This window comes from Chiloscyllium plagiosum, unplaced genomic scaffold, assembly GCF_037043375.1.
Source record: "Chiloscyllium plagiosum isolate Xiang-an unplaced genomic scaffold, Cpla_swu_hap1 HiC_scaffold_6, whole genome shotgun sequence".
NCBI classification, from domain to species: domain Eukaryota; kingdom Metazoa; phylum Chordata; class Chondrichthyes; order Orectolobiformes; family Hemiscylliidae; genus Chiloscyllium; species Chiloscyllium plagiosum.
Genome location: NW_028270144.1, coordinates 67,558,955 through 67,578,633, shown reverse-complemented (window position 1 = coordinate 67,578,633; position 19,679 = coordinate 67,558,955). Strand labels below are relative to the sequence as shown.

General features: G+C 38.6%; 1 protein-coding gene across 9 annotated transcripts in view; it reads right to left on the bottom strand.

Moving 5' to 3' along the window:
• tenm4 (teneurin transmembrane protein 4) overlaps positions 1–19,679 on the bottom strand; it is a 2,250,110-nt gene that overhangs the window by 1,853,655 nt on the left and 376,776 nt on the right. The gene's annotated exons all lie outside the window — the stretch shown is intronic.

Sequence of the window (19,679 nt, the reverse complement as noted above, 5' to 3'; positions counted from 1 at the left end):
GATGATCAATGGTATGTTCCACATCAAATAATGACTAACCATGGATGAATAAATTGGTCAGGATACCATTTGAAACTGAATAAATTAGGTACATCCTAAATATATAAACAATAGAAGAGAGAAATAGATAAGGGATATGAGAAGGTTGGGAATGTAGTAAAACAATTAATAATACAAAGAAGAACATTAAACAAAAGAAGCTGTGGAAATGCAAATGAATATCTAAATACCACTTAAATTTCATGTAAATATTTGATTTAATCACTCTTTCAAGCAATGAATTTCAGACTCCCATGTCTCTCCAGATGAAAAAGATATCCTGAACTCTCCTCTTAGCCTTCTAACTGTTGATTTAGATAGAAGTTCTCTGGTTATTGACCTCTTTACAAATGGAAAAATAAATTCTTTACTAACCATCTTATTTATCCTGCACAATCTTATATTAGATCCCCACTCAAGCTTTGTTGATCCAAGGAAAACACTTCCCATCTATCCAGTCTTTCTTCATATCTCAGACCCTCCAATGCAGATAGCATTTTGGTAAATCTCCTTGTTATCTCTCAGGTGCAATCACCTCCTTCCTATAATGTGGTGAACGGAATTGCATACAATACTCCCATGTGGCCTAACCAGTGTTTTATACAGTTCCAGTACAACCTCCCCATACTTCCTCAGATAGTAGAGGCAAGTATGCTTTCTTAAACACTTATCTACCTGTCTTGAATTCTTCTGGGACCTGTTGATATAGCACTAAGGTCCTTCTGATCTTCAGTAGTTTCCAGGGGCCTGCCATTTATGGTGCAATCTCTTGTCTTATTAGCCCTCACCAAGTGCATGACCTCACACTTTTCTAGGTGGAATTTTGTTTGGCACTACTCTGGCCACCTGACAAATCTGTCAATAGCCTTTTGCAGTTTATGGCTATCCTTGTTATTTACCACCTTATCAATTTTCATGTCATCAATGATCGTCTTGATCATATCCGCTCCATTTAAGTTCAAATCATTAATGTATACCACAAACATTTAAGGGCCCTGGTATCAAGCCCTGGGAACATCACTGGAAACAGACTGACAGTCACAGAAAGACCTTTCTACCATTACCCTCTGCTCCTTGTCAATCAGCCAATTTTAGATTTAATGTGTCACTTGGATCCCATGAGTTCCGACTTTCTTGACCAATCAGCCATAAGAGACCTTGTTAGTTTCCTTGCAGGCCACATTGAAAGCAACTCAACAATACTTCCCGTAATTCCCTTAAAAACAAAACAAATTTGTTAAACAGGACCTTCGCTTAACAAATCATGTCTTTCCAAGTTCAGAGATATTCTGTCTCTCAGAATCATTCCTAATAAACTCCCCATCCCTAAAGTTATACTGACTGTAATTTCCTTCTTTATCCCTGCCTCAGGTTTTTTTTAGATAGAGGACAATATCAGCTGTCCTGCAGTTTCTTGCTCATCAATCCAGTAGCCAATCACGTCAGTTACTACTTCTGGTAATTCATTCCAAATTCTGACTGCATACAGGATAAGGGATTTTTTCCAGATTCTTACGACATCCGGTTCTGGATTCTATCGCTGATGGAACTGTGTTTTCAATGTCTCCTGTGAGTGTGAGCTTCCCTATTAATAATGCTTAGAAACATAGATCATAGAGATATACAGCATGGAAACAGACCCTTCAGTCCAACTTGTCCATGCTGACCCAATATGCTAAATTAATCTAGTCCCATTTGCCAGCATGTGGCCCATATTCCTCTAAACCCTTCCTATTCATATATCCACCCAGATGCCTTGTAGTGTTGTAATTGTACCAGCCTCCACCACTTCCTCTGGCAGCTCATTCCATGCATGCACCACCCTCTGGGGGAAAAAAATGTCCCTTAGGTCCCTTTTAAATCTTACCCCTCTCACCTTAAACCTGTACCCTCTAGTTTTAGATTCTTCCACCCCAGGGAAAAGACTTTGCCTATTTACCCTATCTACGATCCTCACAGTTTAATAAACCTCTATAACGTCACCCCTTAGCCACCAGCATTCCAGGGAAAACAGCCCCAGCCTATTCAGCCTCTCCTTATAGCTCAATTCCTCCAACCCTAACAACTTCCTTGTAAATCTTTTCTGAACACTTCTGGGTTTCACAACATCCTGCCCGTACCAGGGAGACCAGAATTGCACACAGTGTTCTAATAGTGGTCCTGTACAGCCGCAACATGACCTTCCAACTCCTATGTTCAATACACTGACCAAATAAAGGCAACCATACCAAACACCTTATATTAATACGAGCAGCAGCAGAAAGATGAGGCCCTTGAGATGGCATTAATTGCCCAATTAAGGACTCAATTAGTGGCAGGAGCAGAGTGGCAATTCCTAGCATGGACTCAATTGGGTGGATTCAGGAGGGGGATGGGGCAATTGCAGTTTCACTGATGCTATTTCTTTTCTGAAGTAACTTATAATATAAATGTATCAAATAACTAGTCAAATAACAGCTAATGTTATTATTTTGAAAAAGGAGATTGAACAAGTTCAGGGAACTATGAACCAGATGTCAGAGGCAGGGAAGATGATGAAATTCTTGCTTCAAGATGAAATTCAAAGACATCACAAATGAAACCATAATAGATTTCAACAGAGAAGGTCACACTTAACCAACCTTATTGATATATTTAAAGTTGTAATAGAAAGAATAGACAGGACTGTGCATTTTGTATCATATATTTGGATTTTCAGAAGGCTTTTAATAGTATACTACACTGTAGACTTTTGCATAAGATTATAGTGCGTGGTGTCAATTAACTAATATAAGAATGGATATTTGGTGAGCACACATCACTCCAATGAATATGGTATTATCAAGCACTGGATCCTTAAACGAGTCCACACATAGATGCAGTATTTTCAACTCATGACGGGCTTCATCAATGAACTGTTTTCTCCACTGTAAAACAGCATGTGGTTTATTCAGTCAACTGGCATTTGAATTTTCATTATAATTGTATGAGAAAAGTAGTGATGTTCAGCTTCAGTTATATTGTCAGGAATAGCATGCTGTTGAAAAAATTCTGGTCTTAACTTCGCTTCTGAAAAGTCTGGTCCTCAAGTTTTGACTGTACATTTTAATTCTAACTCTCAAACTAACAGAATCAGTTTCTCTCAGCCTACCCTATCTGTCCTCCTGAATACCTTTAAAGCTTTAATCATCCTGTCATTTTAAATTCTAGGGAAGCCAATCGAATTTATTGACACTCTTCCTGTAATTTATATATTGGAATACAGGTTTTAATTCAGATAAATCACTGCTGCACTCCCTCCAAGGCCAATATTTTGTTCATAAGGTGCCCAAAACTTCTACCAGTACTCCAGTTGTAAACTAATCAGGGTTTTGTGCCACTGAAGCATAGCTTCTTCACCTTTGTATTTTGTTTTTCTTGATTAGAAATGTCATCCTAGATCTTTTAAATTATTCTTGTGTCTTTTCATAGTTTGAACCCATTGTGATGGCCAGTGTCTGTGTTGAACCCATATCCCGGTGATATTCAATGTCAATGGCAATCACTCTGGTATAATGCCGCTTTAAGCTTGCCTGGAACTGATTCTGCCCTTGCCAAGAAAATCTAGGAAAGGAATAAAAGATAGCTCAGGTTTAATTGACAATACAATGCCTTTTCATAATCTGCTGTCTGCGAATGGAAGAAACACATTGTTATTCCTTTTGCAAATTACAGTTTCCGTTCGAGTAATCATCTTCAATCTATTCAAATTGAGGTGAGCACCTACTCTATCGATTATATAAAAAGAAAAGAATAAAATACTTTCCAAAGAGCTTGTTCTTTACTGATAGTTCTGCTGAAAATCCTGTAATGTAGGTGACTAAAACCAGCTGACTCTCTTTCCAATTTTTTGAATTGTGAGACTAGGTTTTAGCATCAAATATTCATGTATTGACACTCATGGCACACAATTTATGTAAACAATGATCTTTTATGAGTTGCAACTGCAATTAATCAAAATGAACCATATGAAACAAAATTATATGTCATGCAAATTCACTTCTGTTACAGATATCTACTGCAGCTGCAGATATGCAGATGATGAGAATGAAAAAGAGCTTTGTTTCATGTTGTGTAATAAAAATGAATGCTCAGCAGGCCAATAACCTTTGCTTAACTCCTGGACTGTGAAGTGTAAAGGTCTTTTAAAGGGAACATAAATGACAGTTGAGTCCCTTACCAGTCCATGAAGATATTAAGGGAAGCAAAACTGTTTGCTCTGAACAACAGATTATGGGAACATTGAGCAATGATTACTGTAATGAGAACTGTTCAAGCATTAAGGCAGCAGAGAAGCTATGTCCAGCTGGCAGACTCATCTACTCATTGAGAGAGTAGAATATCAGACAGAGGGACTGTACCACAAATCATGTAATCTTATATTATCATGTTGCTGGGGAAATATTAGTTTATGATAGTAAAGAATGTACATCAAATGTTTTCTTCATTGGACAAGGTACTGAATATAAAAAGGAAGATCTCAGCTGTACAAGATATTAACATTCACAAGGCCAAATTTGGAGTACTGTGTACAATTCTGGTCACCCTGCTATAGGAAAGAGGTCTTTAAACTGGAAAGGGTGCAAAAAAGATCAAGAAGGATGTTACCAAGACTGGAAGGTTTGAGTTACATTAAGAGGCTTGATAAGTTGGGATTCCTTTTTCCCTGGAGCTTAGGAGGTTGAGGGGCAACCTTACAGAGGTTTATAAAATCATGAGGGGCATAGATAATGTGAATAGCAAAGGTCTTTGCCCAGTGTAGGGAAGTCCAAAACTAGAGGGCATAGAGTCATAGAGAGATACAGCACGGAAACATATCCTTCGGTCCAACTCATCCATACCAACCAGATATCTTAAATTAATCTAGCCCCATTTGCCAGCACTTGACCCATAACCCTCTAAAGCCTTCCTATTCATGTATCCATCCAGATGCCTTTTAAATGTTGTCATTGTACCAGCCTCCATCACTTCCTCTCGCAGCTCATTCCACACACACACACACCCTTTGCGTGAAAATGTTGCCCATTGGGTCCCTTGTAAATCTTCTCCCTCTCACTCTAAACCTATGTCCTCCAGTTCTGGACACCCCCAACCCAGGGAAAAGACCTTGTTTATTTACCCCATCCATGCCCCTCATGATTTTATGAACCCCTATAAGATCACCTCTCAGCCTCCAATGCTCCAGGCAAAACAGCCCCGGCCTATTCAGCCTCTCCCTATCGCTCAAATCATCCACTGGCAAAGTTAAAAGGGACCCGGGGCAAATTCTTCACAGAGGATGGTGCATATATGGAAAGAGCTGACAGAGAAAGGGATTGAGGTGGGTACAATTACAACATTTAAAAGACATTTGGATAGGTACATGGATATAAAATGTTTAGAGGGGCATTTACCAGGCAAATGGGACTAGTTCAGTTTAGGAAACATGGTCAGCATGGACGAGTTGGGTCAAAGGGCCTGTTTCCATGCTGTATACCACCCTGACTCTATGATTCCCTGATTCTCAAAGCAGGGATGCAATGTTGAACAATAAATGACACTGGTTAGCCACAGCTGGTGTTTTGTTCAGAGTTCTGGTCACTATGAAACAGAAAAGACAATTTACTGTGAACAGAGTACAGAGATAATTTACATGAATGTTACCAAGGTTTGAAAATTGCAAGTACGAGGAAAGATTTGACAGATAAGATTTTTTTCTTAGAATACAGGATTGTGAGGGTGACTTCACTGAAGTGAACAGAATAGTGAAGGGCTTAGATAGAGTGCAGAGGGAAACCTTCCTTAGCAGAGAGGTCAATTATAAGGGGGTGCAGATTTAAGATGATTGGTAGAAACATTAGGCGACATGATGAAAAACATTTTACTGGAAGGGTGGAAGTGCCTGGAGCTCACTGCCCAGTTAATGGTTGAGGTCAAAACTCTCAACCCATTTAAAAGGAACCTGGATCTGCACATGAAGCACTGTAACTTGCAAGGTTATGGAACAGATGCTCATAAATGGAATTAGAATGGGTGACTATTTTCTGTCAATTTTCTCTGATATTATGAACATCACTATGTATAAAATGGCTGTGGGGCAGTCAGCTTTTTGATGGGCCTGTAGGGGTGGGAGAATAGATCACTCCATTAAATCCAGTCTATGATTGTAAGGTGATCAAGATTAGGAATTAAATAATACAAGGTACACAACATTTCAAATAGACAAATTGAAATTCAAAAGCATTAACAGTAATAAAGGATGGCATAAGTACATCAATGGGAAATGTTCTTGGCTCAGAAAATTAGGAAGTAGAATCCGTGTGAGCAGAGAATAGAAATAGTAAGACTCAGAAAACATTGGTGAAAGTAGGTTTCAAAGAAGTCACAGAATCCTGACAGTGTGGAAACAGGCCATTTGGCTGAAAAAGTCCACACTGACCCTCCAAAGAGTAACCCACCTAGGCCCATTCCCCTCCCCTATTGTTCTACGTTTCCCCTGCCTAATGCACCTAACCGACACATCCCTGAATAAAATGGACAATTTAGCGTGGCCAATTCACCTAACCTACACATCTTTGGACTGTGGGAGGAAACTGGAGCATTTGGAGGAAACCCACGCAGACATGGCGAGAATGTGCAAACTTCACACAGTCGCCCAAGGCTGGAATTGAACCTGGTCCCCGGTGCTGTGAGACAGCAGTGCTAACTACTGAGCCACCATGCCTCCCAAAAGTAGTTTTAAAGTACCTAACAGAAATTATATGACTGAACAGTACATTGATTAAAAAAATTTTGGAAGCTATAACAAAGACAATAAAGTAATTCGCAGTGGAGGTCAAGGACTTTACTCTCCATGCAGACTGGCTTGTCAAATTATTGAATGTAAATTAGAAGATTAGTTTGTAGAATGTCTTGCAGAATAAAATCATGAGGGGCATGGATAAGGTGAGTAGCCAAGGTCTTTTATCGAGGGTGGGGTGTCCAAAACTAGAGGGCATAGGTTGGAGTGAGAGGAGAAAGATTTAAAGGGACTTGAGGGGCAACTTTTTCAGACAGAGGATGATGTGTATATGGAATAAGCAGCCAGAGGAAGTTGCAGAGGTGAACAATACATTTTGAAACCAACTAGAAGAGTAATTTTAGATCCAGTATTTTGGAATGAGGCATGGTCAATTAATAGTCTCATGGCAAAAGATCCACTGGGGAAGTGTTCATAAGATAATTGAATTCCATATTAAGTTTAAAGCAACATTTTCCAATCACAAGCAGAATATGCAATTTAACCATAACCATTTACTGAGGCATGAGGAATGAGTTAGCTAACTTATCATGCAATTAGACTAAGAGGTATTGTAAGAACGAAACAGTGGGAAGTTTTTCAAGAAATAATTCAAGATGTTCAACAAAAACACCTTCCAATAAAACAAAATAAAAAACAGGACTCAATGGACTAAGAATCTAAATGGGATAGCTATAGATATAAAGGAAATGCTGGCCATGAGTTTCCAGAACTCCCTAGATTCTAGAATGATGTGAACAGGTAGGAATTTAGCAAACATAGCAACCCTTATTTAAGAATACAGAGAGAGAGAACACAGAGATTAGTTGTAGGGAAAATGCTGGATTCTATTTTAAGAAATTTTGAACAATACATATTGAAAATTACAATATGATTGAAGTAAACACATTTATATGAAAAGGAAATGGTGTTCTACAAATTTAGTAGAGTTTTTGACCATGTAATAATTAGGTCAGAGGAAGGGGAACTGTGAATGTAGAATACTTGAAATGCAGATTTTGAAATGGCATTCTCTAAAGTGCCCTAAAAGTTACAAGATAAAGATGCATGGAGTTTGAAATAATATATTAACCCAGAAAGATAATTATTTAGGTGTTACAAAACATAGAAGAGGTAGTCCAGAGATGGTTTACCGGGATGATACCAGGTATTAAGCGACTATCTTATGGGAAGAGGTTGAGTAGGTTGCGCTTGCATTCATTGGAAAAGAGAAGACTATGTGGCAACGTTATTGAAACTTATAAGATTCTTTAGGGAGTTGACAGTGTAGATGCAGAAAGATTCTTTGCTCTTGTTGGAGAGTTTAGGGCCTGAGGGTGTAATCTCAAATAAAGGGCCTTTCACTTATTTATCAGAGAGGTGTAGAGGGCTTACATTGTTAAGTGCATTCCAGGCTTAGATTGATATTATGTTAATCAGTGAGAGAATCAAGGGGTATGGAGAAGGGGCAGGAAAATGGAGTTAAGGCTAATTAGACCAGCCATGATTTCATTGAATGACAAAGCAAACCTGATGGGCTGAATGGTCCATTTCTTCATCAGTTCATAAGTTCATCAATCAATGGTTAATATGGTCCTCACCCCCATTTTCTCTTCATATCCCTTCAACCCATTACCAATAAAAAATCTGTCTAACTCCTCCTTAAATTTACCTACTGTTCCAGCATCCACCGCACTTTGGGGTAGCAAATTCCAAAGATTCACAACCCTTTGGGAGAAGTATTTTCTCCTCCAAGTCTGTTTTAAATTTGCTACCCATTAAACCCAAAACTATGACCTCTCATTCTAGATTGCCCCACAAGAGGAAGCATTCGCTCCACATCTATTTCATTCACACCTTTTATTATTTTGAATACCTCAAATGCAGCTCCCCCCATTCTTCTAAATTCCAAACAATGTAGGCCTAAACTGTTCAATGTCCTTTCGTACGACAAACCCCTCATCTCTGGGGTCAATCTAGTGAACCTCCTCTGAACTGCCTCCAATGCCACCACTTCTTTCCTCAAATAAGGGGACCAAAATTGTGCACATTTCCGTTGCAGTCTCACCAATGCCTTATATAATTGCTATAGTACTTCCTTACCTTTATATTCTATTCCTAAATCTATAAAAGCCATCATTCCATTCAATTTCTGTACTTTCTGCTGTATCTGCATGGTAGTTTTCTGTGACTCATGAATGAGTACACCTAGATCCGTTTGCATTGGAGCACGCCAAAGTCTCTCCCCATTCAGATAATAAGTCACCTTCCCATTTTTTTTCAACCCAAATGCATGACCTTCACTTATCCACATTAAATTCCATGTGCCACATTTTAGCCCACTCTCCTAATCTTTCTATATCCATTTGTAAGGTTCTTATTTTCTCATTGCAATTTATGGTCCTGCATATTTTAGTGTTGTCAGCAATTTTGGCTATAGTGTCTTCTATCCCTATATCCAAGTCATTAATGTAGATTGTAAATAGCTGGGATCCAAGGACTAAGCCCTGTGGCACCCCACTAGATACATCTTGCTATCCAAAAAAAAAACTTATCCTGACTCTGTCTTCTGTCCATCAGCCAATCATCTGTCCAGGCTAATAAATTACCCCTAATCCCATATGATCCAACCTTGTGAATTAACATTTTGCGTGGCATCTTATCAAATGCCATCTGGAAGTCCAGATAAATTACATCTGCAGCACCCCCATCGTTCACTTCACTTTTACATCTTTGAAGAATCTCCAGCAAATTAGTTAAACATGATTTGTCCTTCAGAGAATCCTGCTGATTCTGATGGATAGCATTTTGGCTTTCCAAATGTTCTGATATTGCTTCCTTGATAACTGATTTTAACACTTTCTTAACAACAGATGTTAAACTAACTGGTCTGTAACTTCCCACATTTTGTTTCCCTCCCTCTTTGAATAAGGGCATTAAATTAACCATTTTCTAATTCCACTGGAACCTTTCCCATGTCCAGGGGATTTTGGAATACTGTAACTTTTGGATCTACTATCTCTGCCACCACTTCCTTTAAAAACCAAGAATGTATGCCATCAGGCCTGGGGTGTTATCTGTCCACAATCCTGATAGTTTGATGAGTACCTTTTCTCAATTGATGTGATTGTTCTAAGTTCTACCTTATCTATTGCCTCTGACTTAACCGGTTCCAGTAGGAATGCTGCTATTGTCCTCTATCATGAAAACTGAGACAAAGTATTGATTTTGCATCCTTGCCATATTAGTGTTCCCCACTACTAACTGTCCGGTTTCTTTTTCCAAGGGACCAACATTCACCTTAGTGACTCTCTTTCCTTTTATATACCCATAGCTTTTGCTATCCTTTTTGATATCTTGTGCTAGTTTTCTTTCATAATTTACCTTAGGTCTTTTAATTTTTTTTATTATCCCTTTGTTTATGTTTGAACATTTTCCAATCTTCCAGCCTGCCCCTGGCCTTTGTAATATGGTATACCTTTGTTTTTGACTTTATGTTTCCTTGTTTAGCTATGGATGTTTTTTTTAACCGCCTTGTCATCTTCTTTTCTCACTGGAGTATATTTTAGTTGTGAGGAACTGAGTACTTCCTCTGCCAGTACTCACCTGTTGTCTTACCATTTCACCTTCCTGCCCAATCTACGTGGGCCAAATCTATCCTCATGTCTATTTAGTTTCCTTTGTTTAATTCCAAAATACTACTCTGGGACTCTACTTTCTCACTCCCAAACTGAATTTGGATTCTAGTATACTGCAATCGCTACTTCCTAGAGGATCCTTAGCTATGATGTCATCAATTAATCTCTCCTCATTACACAATACCAAATTCAGAGTAGCCCGCTCGCTGGGTGTTTCTTGGAGCATTATGTTGTGGAACCAATCTCTAACACATTCAATGAACTCTGTCTCCAGGCTACCCTTGTCAATTTGATTCTTCCATCTATGTGCATGTTAAAATCACCCATGATTATTGCAGTACCTTTCTTGCAAGCCTCTAATATTTCCTGGGTTTATACTGTGCCCCATTGTAGAACAACTGTTTGAAGACCTATAGATTACTCCTAACAAGTACCTCTTCCCTTTGCTATTTCTTATTTCTACCCAGACTGATTCCATATCTTGATCTCCCATGCTTATGTCATTTCTCATCACAACACTGATCTCTTCCTTCACCAACAAAGCCACATCACTTCCATTTCCTTTCAGTCTAGGGTGTACGTTTGTTCGCTGAGCTGTAGGTTTGATATCCAGACGTTTCATTACCTGGCTAGGTAACATCATCAGTGGCATCCTCCAAGTGAAGCAAAGCTGTTGTCTCCTACTTTCTATTTATATCTTTCTCCTGGATGGGGTTCCTGGGGTTTGTGGTGATGTCATTTCCTGTTCATTTTCTGAGGAGTTGATAGATGGCATCTAGATCTATGTGTTTGTTTATGGCATTGTGGTTGGAGTGCCAGGCCTCTAGGAATTCTCTGGCATGTCTTTGCTTAGCCTGTCCCAGGATAGATGTGTTGTCCCAGTCAAAATGGTGGGGTTTTTTCATCCGTGTGTAGGGCTTTGAGGGAGAGAGGGTCATGTCTTTTTATGGCTAGCTGGTGTTTGTGTATCCTAGTGGCTAACTTTCTTCCTGTTTGTCCTACGTAGTGTTTCTGGCAGTCCTTGCATGGAATTTTGTAGATGACGTTGGTTTTGTCCATGGGATGTACTGGGTCTTTTAAGTTTGTTAGTTTTTGTTTGAGAGTGTTGGTGGGTTTGTGTGATACTAGGATTCCGAGGGGTCTTAATAGTCTGGCTGTCATTTCTGAAACTTCTTTGATGTATGGTAAGGTGGTTAGGGTTTCTGGCTGTGTTTGGTCTGCTTGTCATGGTTTGTCCTTGAGGAATCTGCGCACAGTATTTTTTGAGTATCCGTTCTTCATGAATACGTTGTATAGGTGGTTCTCCTCTGTTTTCCAAAGTTCGTCTGTGCTGCAGTGTGTAGTGGCTCATTGGAATAGTGTTCTGATACAGCTTCGTTTGTGTGTGTTGGGATGATTGCTGGTGTAGTTGAGTATTTGGTCAGTGTTTGTTGGTTTTCTGTATACGCAGGTTTGTCGTTCTCCGTTGTCCTTTCTTTCGACTGTGACGTCCAGGAATGCGAGTTTGTTGTCGGTTTCTTCCTTCTTGGTGAACTTTATGCCTGTGAGGGTGTTGTTGATGATGTTAAATGTCTCTTGTTAAATGTATCTTGTTTCGTTTTGTGATGACAAAGGTGTCATCTACATAGCAGACCCAGATTTTTGGTTTGATGGTTGGTAGGGCTGTTTGTTCTAGTCTTTGCATTACTGCTTCTGCTATGAATCCTGATAGTGGAGATCCCATGGGTGTGTCATTGGTTTGTTTGTAGACTATGTTTTTGAAAGTGAAGTGGGTGGTGAGGCACAGGTCCACTAGCTTTATGATGTTTGCGTTGGTAATGTGATTGATGGTGGTTTGTGTGTGTGTGATGGTCTCTTCTAAAAGTGTGGTGAGTATTTCCTTTGCTAGGTCGATGTTGATGGAGGTGAACAGTGCTGTTACGTCGAATGAGATCATTGCTTCGTCTTCCTCTATTTTGGTGTTTTTGATGATTTTTAGGAATTTCTGGGTGGAGTGGATGGAGTGCTGTGACTCTTCTACTAGATATTTCAGTCTTTCATTCTAAAATGCTAAGTATCCCTGGATATGCAATTCTCTGACCTAGTCTCCTTGTAACCATGTCTTAACAATCGCCACCAAATTGTACCGTTTTATTTCTACTTGCGCAATTAATTCATTAATTTTGTTTTGAATGCCTCATGCATTAATATAAAAAGCTTTTAAATTTGTTAAATTTCCCTACTTTTTTATAATTCCTTTGTGCATAAAGGTATTAATCTGTTCTGTCCCTCACCTTTAGTGTCTGGTAAGCATCTGCCACATCTCTAATCTTCACTCTTACCTCCTCCTTTAAGTTAAGCTTTCTAATTTCCCTGATGACTGAACCCTCCCCATCCACATCCAACCCACCTCACCACCATTCCCCCACCCCCCACCCCCAACCCGCATTTAGTTTAAAGCCCTGTCTACAGCCCTAGTTATGCGATTCACTCAGACTCTGGTACCAGCATGATTCAAATGAAGACCATCCCATCAGAACAGGTCCTTTCTTCCCCAGTACTGGTGCCAATGTTCCATGAATTCAAACCCATCTCTCACTTTTGCTCCAGCATGCTATGGCTTCAAGTTATAATAACACCCTTTGTAGCTTGGTGCCATACTTTGTTTTATATTCCCCTTGTGAAGTATCTTGGGACAACTAATTACATTAGAGGTGCTTTATAAAATATAAACTGCTGCGGCATTCATTCCTTTTATTCGTGAAAGGGATCAATGTATGGTCAATGTCACCCAAAAATAACAACAGACAGCAACAAATAAATGTCTGCCTTAATTTACAAAGCAAAAAAATGGAAATGCTGAAAAATTAAGTTCAATACATTGTTTTAATTATTATATGTACATCCATTGAATTCATGTATATTTTGTTTTAAGTTTATTGGGCTTTTTACAGTTGGTTTGGTCAAAAGGATAAGGGGACATGCAGTAACGAGTTATTTATAACTGTGATTTCAGCTTTCTTGGAACCCAGTGTTGCATTAACTGCATTTAATAATCCTCATACATCATTGTAAACAAAACAGTCATGCCCTCAAACATTAACATTAGTCTTGTTTTCACACTTTATCATTTTCTAGGTGTTAGATGGATGCTAGAAAAATACTACATAGAAATCTAAGATCGAAAATAGTGTAAAATGAACTGATAATCAGTTTATAGCTATTAATTTTGGGCTTGATGTTATTCTTCTGATCTTCAGTCCAGGTCATCTTATTTATAGCTTCCTGCAAGACAGGACTGATGTAACCTAAAACATTTTTTAAATGTAACTGCTGTCTATTGCGAAAGTTTAGAAAATCTTGCTGTGCTTTATAGCCTTGAAGAAAGCCATGTGTTGCTTTACATAACTCAGACTGATATCTTGGAAAAATCTAAGTGAGGGTCACCAAACCGGAAATGCTAACTCCAATTTCTTTCCACAAATGCTGCCAACCCAGCTGAGATTTTCCAGCAATTTCTGCTTTTGTTTCTGATTTACAGCATCCACAATTCCTTCAGTTTTTGTCTTTGAAAAATTGCCTGGCTTCTCAATCTACTAAGTGGGAACCTCCAAATTAGGCACTGTGTAAAAACAAAATCCTCAGTATACATCTCAGTTGGAATGTAAATTTGGTTGCTAAATTATGAGCATTGGTATTCCAATTATAATTATGCATAAATTGCAAGATAACTTACCATTGCATCAATAAATTACAATTCAAAATCAGCAAGTAAAAATAATTGAAGCTTCAAACATTTGTTTTAATGGTATAGTACTGTGAAATGGGATCTCTTGCCATTTGTATTCTCAGAATTGCTTCTTTTATTTCTTTGAAGTTGTGCATTAAATTGCACAAATTTCTTTTACTGTGCAAGTAAAGACAAAAGACATCCTTACATTAAGTCTGCAATCATTGTTTTGGTTAGGAGAAAATTACTACCCTGAACAATTTCTATAACACTTTGCCTGCACATTATCTTCTCTATTTATGCATACACAATAGCATCTTGAGATTTTGAAATTATTTTTCCAAGCATTGTATATTTCAAAGCTTTTTAAAAATCAAACTTTATGTTATCACGCCCAAGTTAAATAAAGTAAATGAGAATAAGCAGAAAAGTTGCAGATAATTAGGTAAGTGGCAACTTTTGCATTCAAGTAATTTTCTGAATGCTTGCAAGCACCAATATTTTCACATTAAAGGTCAAAAATATTGGAGCTGGCGAACATTCATAAAACATACTTGAATGCAGTCATCACCCAATTAATTAAGTAAAAATTTCTGCTCATTGTTGAAATAAAGGGAAACAAGAAGCCAAGAGTAAAATTTCAAATAAAAATAAATCAGATAAAAACTATTTGTGGAACCATTTCTGATTATGCATAAAATGTAAACTTTACATTGGGAAATTCTAATACAGACAGTGCTCCAGTTTAGGAATGGTTCCTGAATGTGAATAAAAATTCTGTTTATCTGTGGTTCAGCTAAGAATCAAACTGATGCAAGAAAGAAAAATGGAGAATAGCTTGAGTAAGTTTGCTCGCTGGGCTGGAAGGTTCATTTTCAGATGTTTCGTCACCATACTAGGTAACATCATCACTGAGCCTTCAGTAAGCAGGACATAACACCGGTGAAGCGCTGGTGTTATGTCCTGCTAATATTTATGCGTTTGGGTTTCCTTGGATTGGTGGATGTCATTTTCTGTGTTGGTGATATCTTTTCCTGTTCGTTTTCTTAGAGGGTGGTAGATGGAGTCCAGATCGATGTGTTTGTTGATAGAGTTCCGGTTGGAATGCCATGCTTCAAGGAATCCTCATGTGTGTCTCTGTTTGGCTTGTCCTAGGATGGATGTATTGTCCCAGTCAAAGTGGTGTCCTTCCTCATCTTAAAGGATACTAATGATCATGGGTTATGTCTTTTTGTGGGTAATTAATGTTCATGTATCCTGGTGGTTAGTTTTCTACCTGTTTCTCCAATGTAGTGATGTTACAGTTCTTGCAAGGTATTTTGTAAATTATGTTTGTTTTGCTTGTTGTTTGTATAGGGTCTTTTAAGTTCATAAGCTGCTGTTTTAGTGTGTTGGTGGATCTGTGAGTTACCACAATGCCAAGAGGTCTGAGTACTCTGGCAGTCATTTCTTGATGTAGGGGAGAGTGGCTAGGTTCCTGGGCGTGTTCTGTCTGCTTGTTTGGGTTTGTTGCTGAGAAATCGGTGGACTGTGTTCATTGGGTACCTGTTCTTTTTGAATATGCTCTATAGGTGATCTTCCTCTGCTCTTCATAGTTCTTCTATGCTGCAGGTGTACTGGCTCATTGAAATAATGTTGTAATGCAGCTTTGTTTGTGGGCGTTGAGATGATCGCTTCTGTAGTCAGTAGTCAGTCCGTAAGCATTGTTTTCCTATAGGTTTGAAGTTCCCCATTGTTTTACTGTGTCATCGAGGAATGACATTTTTAGATTAGATTCCCGACAGTATGAAAACAGGCCCTTCGGCCCAACAAGTCCATACCGACCTTCCGAAGATTAACCCACCCAGACCCATTCCCCTATCCTATATTTACCCCTGACTAATGCATCCAACACTATGGGACAATTTAGCAAGGCTAGCCTGCACATCGTTGGATTGTGGGAGGAAACCAGAGCACTCGGAGGAAACCCACATAGACAAGGGGAGAATGTGCAAATTCCACACAGACAGTTGCCCAAGGTGGGAATCAAACCCGGGTCCCTGGCTCTGTGAGACAGCAGTGTTAACCACTGAGCCATCGTGCCACCCTAAATTTGGGAGTTGTTTTCCTCCTCTTCTGTGAAGTTTATGCCAGTAAGAGTATTATTGATGGTCTTGAAGGTTTCCTCTAATTTGTTTCATTTAGCGATGATGAAAGTGTCATCCACATAGCGGGCCCATATTGGCATATCTATTTGTTCGAGTCTCTGCATGACTGCTTCTGCTAAGAACCTGATATCATAGATCCCATGGGGATTCAGTTGGTTCGTCTGTAGGTTTTGTTGTTGAAGATGAAGTGGGTGGTGGGGCATAGGTCCACTAGCTTGACAATGCTGTCCTTGCTGATTAAGTTGGTAGTGTTTGGTGTCTGTGCCTTTGGTTCTTCTAACAGTGTAGTCGGTGTTTCTTTGGCTAGGTTGATGTTGATGGATGTGATCAGGGTTGTTACATCAAAGGAGATATTATTTCATCCTCTTCTATCTTGGTGTCTTTGATGGTGCTCAGGAATTCTTGAGTGGAGTGAATAGAGTGACGAGAGTCTTCTACTAAGTATTTTAGTTTTTGGTGTAGTTCTTTGGCTTATCTGTACATTGGTGTTCCAGGCAGTGAGACTATGGGCCTGAGGGATCTCCTGGTTTGTGAATTTTGGGTAATCTGTAGACGCATGGTATGTTGGATCCATCTGGTTCCATTTTTTAGAAGCCTGTCTTGTTTAATTCTCCAGATTTCTGAAGTTTTTTGAGTAAGGCTGTGACTCGGTTCTCTAGTTGTGCGGTCACCAACTGATAGTAATGTTGACATCTGCAAGTGATGTGTTTGCTTTCTCAATGTAGTGTGTTCAATTTAAAATGACTGTCAGGCGTCCTATGTTTGCAGGTGGGATAGCAATGTGTTTTTTTACATTTTTTGAGTCCTTCTAGTGCTTTCCCTTCTTGTGTATTGAGTGTATTTCCTTCCTTTCTCCTGCTTGATGTTGGTATGATTGTCTGTCTGATAGTTTGCTGAGTTTCTTCTGTGAATTTGTTGTCTCAAAAAAAACCTTGCAAGAACTGTAATGAACACTACATTGGACAAATAGGCAGAAAACTAGCCACCAGAACAAATGATCACCAGCTAGCCACAATAAGACATGATCCACCATCACTAGTGGATGAGGAAGGACACCATTTTGACTAGGACAACACATCCATCCCAAGACAAGTCAAATAGAGACTCACACGAGAATTCCTGGAAGCATGGCATTCCAACTGGAACTCTATCAATAAACACATCAATTTGGACTCCATCTATCACCCTCTGAGAAAAAGAACAGGAAAAAACATCACCAACACAGGAAATGATATCACCAACCCAATGATATCACATAAATACAAAGCAGAACATAACACCAGCTCTTCACCAAAGGCTCACTGATGATGTTATCTAGTATGGTGATGAAATGTCTGAAAATGAACCATCCAAAAACTCAATCTCAGCTACAAATCTTCTCAAAACTTGCTAATAGCTTGAGTGTTGAACAAAGATTCTTAGAATCTCAAAATCAAAATTTGTTTCAGAAAGGATTGAAGCAACCTGAAAGGTTTAATGATAGTTAATGCTGAATTAAGTGACCCCATAAGTGCTGGGACACCCTCTGTTGAGTAGACTGCTAAGCCAACTTAGAAGATCTGTCCTGGTTTTAATTAATATTTAATGCAATTTATTGTCTGCATCTATTCACAACTTGTCAGGGAATAGATATTCAACTAATGCTTATTCTGGATCTTGGAGTACAAAGAAATAGCATTTCTTTTTACTTTCCTGAAATACATAAGATCGAAAATGCATAAACAATCTTTCTGTTGTAAACCATGAAGACTTGTCGTAAATCACTGCAATTTCTGATTTATTCCATATTTACTTAAAAGGTACCGTTGATGATTGGGATTACAACAAGGTAAAGGCTGTATCTTTCAACTTACTGCTTCAGCTCAAATGATGAGTCAATTGATTATTAACAAGTTCTTTCACTCTTTGGTTTTAAACAAAGATGAACTAAAAATTGTTACAGCTGCCTAGGTATTGCTTACAACTGCAAAACAACAGAAGACATTTAAAAGTTTTCCAAATGTGATGCTATTTCATTATTATTCATTTCAATGAGAGTTTTGTGACAGGTATGATGGTAGGTAGCAATTTAGCTATTTTGATTAAAGTAAGGAAGTTAATGATAGCATCAAGCTGAAAAGTAAGAAAACATACCACATGCCAAACATTCGTGGTAAACCAAAGGATTGGAAACATTCTAAGAATCAACAAAAGGTAACCAAAAATAAAAGCAAGAAGATAAACTGAGGGTAAGTTTGCAAGAAAGGTCAGAAAGGATAGCAATAGCTTCTTTAAACATAAACAAGGAAGAGGGAGGATAAAATTGACACAAGCCCCTTAAAGTACAAGATTAGGGAAATAACAATGGGGAACCAGAAAATGGCATGGGGGTAAATAAATATTTTACATCAGTTTTCACAGTAGAAGACAAGAATAGTTCTCAAAATTATTAAATATTTAAGCGGGGAAAAGAAGAGAGGAAATAAATACAATAACTATCAGAGAAAAAGTGCGAGAGAAACTAATACATCTAATTACTGATAAGTCCTTTGAACCTGATGGGATGCATCATAGGATAATAAAAAGAAGTAGCTACAGAGTTAATGGATAAACTGGTAGGAATCTTTCAGGAATCCTCACATTCTGGAAAACCGTCTTTGTTATACCTTTATTTAAAAAAACAACAAAACTATAACTATAGGCAAGTTAGGTTAACATCGATTATTGAGAAGATGGCAAAGAATATATCATAAAGGAGTCAATCCCAACATATTTATAAAAAATCATGATATGATCAAGCAGAGTTAGTATGGCTTCACAAAGAGGAAATCATGCCTGACAAATTTATTACAATTCTTTGAGGAGGAAACAAACAGGATAAAGAAAAAGCACTATGAAGTGTTTATAGTTGGGCAGATATTTAGATTTTCAGAAGGCATTTGATCAGGTATCACACATATTAGGCTGGTTAATAAGATAGAGCAAATGGTGTTGGAGGTAGTATAACAGCATGTCTAAAGGGTTAATTTGATTTGCTATCAAGCACCACCCGCGCAGCAATAATCTGCTGAGTGACGCCCAGTTTGGGCTCCACTAGGGCCACTCAGCTGCTGACCTCATTACAACCTTGGTTCAAACATGGACAAAATAGCTAAATTCCAGAGATGAGGTGAGAGTGACATCAAGATATTTGATTGAGTGCGGCATCAAAGTGACCTAGCAAAACTGGAATCAATGGGAAACAAGGGACAAATTCTCCGCTGAGTGGGGTCAAACCTGGCACACAGGAAGATGGTTGTAGTTTTTGGAGATCAATCATCACAGTTCCAGGACATCTCTTCAGGAGTGCCCTATGGCAACCTATCTTCAGCTGCTTCATCAATTAACTTCCT